This window comes from Apium graveolens, unplaced genomic scaffold, assembly GCF_009905375.1.
Source record: "Apium graveolens cultivar Ventura unplaced genomic scaffold, ASM990537v1 ctg7525, whole genome shotgun sequence".
NCBI classification, from domain to species: domain Eukaryota; kingdom Viridiplantae; phylum Streptophyta; class Magnoliopsida; order Apiales; family Apiaceae; genus Apium; species Apium graveolens.
In genome coordinates this window covers 69,849-73,555 of record NW_027420395.1, presented here as the reverse complement: position 1 = coordinate 73,555, position 3,707 = coordinate 69,849, and the positions used below count along the sequence as shown (strand labels likewise).

At 31.8% G+C, this 3,707-nt stretch overlaps 1 long non-coding RNA gene across 1 annotated transcript; it reads right to left on the bottom strand.

Annotated features, from left to right (window-relative positions):
- Positions 1-236: 236 nt before the first annotated feature.
- LOC141704178 (uncharacterized) lies at positions 237-1,723 on the bottom strand. Its single transcript, XR_012567863.1, has 3 exons — positions 1,683-1,723; positions 1,519-1,587; positions 237-350 (listed from the first exon to the last, which is right to left on the bottom strand). It is a non-coding gene; the product is annotated as an uncharacterized LOC141704178 (long non-coding RNA).
- Positions 1,724-3,707: the final 1,984 nt, after the last annotated feature.

The window sequence follows — 3,707 nt, the reverse complement described above, 5'->3', positions numbered from 1 at the left end:
TGATGTATAAGAAGTTTATAGACAAAGTGTGTAAATTTCAACTTCTTAAGAAAAGACCTAACATAGCAAGAAAATAAAGTGTATTCACTGCAAAAATAAACAAACATCTGGACTTCGATCAATTTTAGAAGGAAAAAATCGTTGAAAATATTTTTACATTTTTAACAATTTTAGCCAAAGTATACCCAAGCAAACCCCTCATTGAGGTAAAAATGAGAATGATGGAAGCCACAAGTGTTGGTCATTAATCTTTATCTGAATAATTAAACTTTACAGAGTGAGATTGCAGATCTATCATTCCTCCTCTATAGCTACCCCGTTTCTTTGTTGTCTTCTCGTGTCGAAAGTCCCTGTCAACAGGCACATAATTGAAGAGTTGTTAAATACAAAGAACAATTTAATGGTATATTTACAAAGTTGGCAATTTTTGATCACCAGTTCACCACAGAAGAATGTCTACATACAAGGCCCAAAAGAATAAAGTCCAAGACAAATACACACAACTTCCATCTCTACATATGAAAAAGATTTAGTCACATTTATTTTTTAAGAACATGTCAAAAAATAACCTAATACTTGTGCATATACTGGAATTTAAATATATATCTTCCCAATCGACCACCATAAAAAACCAATATTACACCTACTATGTAGCAAATTTAAAGCGCTGCCGAAACGAAAATTCCACTCCTAAAATATCTTACTTGATCATTATGTACAACATACATCAGGAGAGAAACCGGTTTTTATAAAATGTACTCCCTTGTGTCCTTATTACAGATCGTATGACTTTTTGTACACACTTCAAAGTATCTAGACCACATAGTTAAAATTATTATTTTTGTAATTTTTTTATGAATAAATACTAGATAGTTTTAACTGGAAAAAGTTGTGTGTTCTTACCTTGAGTTCTCTGTCAAAAGTCAAACTATCTATACAAAGGACAAGAGGGAGTTTATAATATATCAATGTTATTCTCGAAGAATTAAATCCTTTCATTTGTAAAATATCCTATCCTGCAATGCTACAATTGTTCTTCCCCTAAAGAATGTACTTATGTACCATAAATGTACAACATATTGTGGAGACAAATAATTTTAGAAACATAAGCGTGCCTTTCACTTGGTGCAAGGTAAATAAGTAACACTAATAATCGGATTTCAAAGGTATAACAAACTATGTAAGCAACTTCAAATGCCACACAACTACGGAATTTATCATGGAATAAAATTCAACCATTTATTACTGAGTTTCAGGGGGAGGAGGCTAAAATTTGAAACTCCAGAAACATGAAAGACCAAGTTGCAAAAATATTCCAATTCCATCAGCATCCACGTCGTTATTAAAAAATTAATTCTATGTAAAAGTAAGGGAAATAAATGGACAAAATAAATTTTGTTTGTCTCTTCATACAAATTACTTTTTGGTTCTTCTTAAATATTCAAAAAGAAAGAAAGAAAGGGCAATGAGACAGAATCGATTTGATCCTGTTTGTGCATATTACAGAGGTAGACATACCTTCCTCTAACCTGCCCCAAAACTTCTTGTGCTTTAGCACTGTATTCAATTTCAGCACCACTCTGCAGACTATTTGATATAGAAAAATACTGGTAAATATATACATGAACAATGACAAAATTAAGCTAATTGTTTTTGCAGAAAGTAGAAGGATTTTGTGATACCTTTGCCCAGTAAGAATTATCTTGCAGCTTCTCGTCAGAAAATTCCACCTTCACAAGTCCATGGGGTATCATGAACAAATCTTCAAGTGCCTTCACCTTCTCCAGCAGAAAGAAATGTAAAGTTCATCAATATCACTGAACTCGTCAAAGTCCTCCTAAAATTTAGTGCAAAGAAAAAAAAAGCTTTATTATGCCGCCAACATAATTGAGCAACTGTTATTTAAAATGAGTGAATCTAAATCAGCACATGCTTCAAAGTTCTAATAATGCTATGTAAAAATTTGAATGATAAAAATACTAGGGAATGTCAAAAAAGTATTCAACAATCGAACTAAAATAATTATAATGCAAAAGTAGAGAAGTTGGCTTAGGTAGACCTGATTATGTTCTGCATAGTCATCAATGTAATCCTTGACATCATTAACCTGATGAGGACTTAATTCATCATTATCCAATAGCCTAAGGATCAGATATTCAGTTCTAACTTCATGATATGAGCTTTGTGCTAAGTTATAGAAGCTTTCAAATGTGTCTGAAGTGAACATAATCTGTAATAAGTAACCAATATAACAAGACAAAAAAGCTAATAGACAAAGAAAAATCTTTATGTTACCGGATAAACCAGAAAATTCTGGAAAGAAAAATTACCCAGGAGGAATTACCCACTCTGGAAGCAACTAACGCATGAAGTTATAAAACATCCAATCGGTCCTAGTAGGGGTGTACGCGGTTCAGATCAGATCGGTTTTGTGGTAAAAGTCGAACCAAAATGCGAAGAGCAATTTTAGAAAATTGTCATCCGCAAATACGGTTGCGGTTAACCGCGTCAATTGCGGTTGCGAATTTGCGGTTATTGCGGATCGGTTTGCGGTTCAACCACTTATTTTAAAATATTTAATAATTTATAAAAAATAAATTTGAAATATTAATAAATTCAAGTTTAAGTTACGTTATAAATTTGCATTCAAAAATAAAATACAAACTAATACTCCATGTGGAGCAAGGATCACTACAAGAAATATTGAATAAGACAATGATTTTCCACCGTTGTCTAAAAGATGAATTTTTCGTTGTCTATCCGGGGGCGGTGTGTTTGGCACTCATACAATGGTTACGCACCATTGTAACAAATACATCACACAACCGAATATAAAACCATTGTCTCTTTTTATTCACACAACGCATATGACCCTTTATAATATTCTACAAACAACAGTTTTTTAGCCGTTGTAACAATTTACAGGCACAATAGTTAAAAATAGTGTTATGAGAATTAACTCCTACAACAGTTTATGTATTTATTTCATATAGTTACACAATGGTTTTTATTAAGAAATAAATGTATGAGATACTTTACGCAACGGTTTTTTATTTTTTGGGTATTGTGTTTTAGCTATGCTCACAACAGCTTTACGCAATGGTGTAAAAGATTCAAACCATTGCAAATAATATCAAAAGACAACAGTTTTTAAAAAAAACTATGTGCACTGAGACATACAACGGTTTTAATAATTTTTAATGTGGCTTTCACAGAACTGTTTATAAAATTAATCTCATTATTTAAATTAAACCAGTTTTCAAATAAAATGGTATTATAATAATTCAATTATTATTTCACAATTGAAATTAAATTTACAATACAATGGTTCTCTACAAGAATTACAATTATAACTTAAAATCTATTTCTACTAATGCTCATTAATGTACACATTTTAATCAGCTTGGCTATTGAAAACATCAAGTCCCATTTCTGTGGGATCAGTGGCTTGCAAGTCAAGCTGGATGCCGTCAAATTCCCTCTTAAACCTGTCTTTATAGCTTGCGTAAATCATTTTGCTCCTTACCTTGGACACCTTTACAACCATATACAGATCATAAATAAATGAACTTAACGAAATGGAATGCAAATAAAGCAAATTTAAGACCTTGCATTTTGTACTTACCATTCAATGAAGAAAATTCTGCTCTTCTGCCAATTCTCTACGGTCACAAAATCATAGTCATAAATCGCATAATGCCACTCAT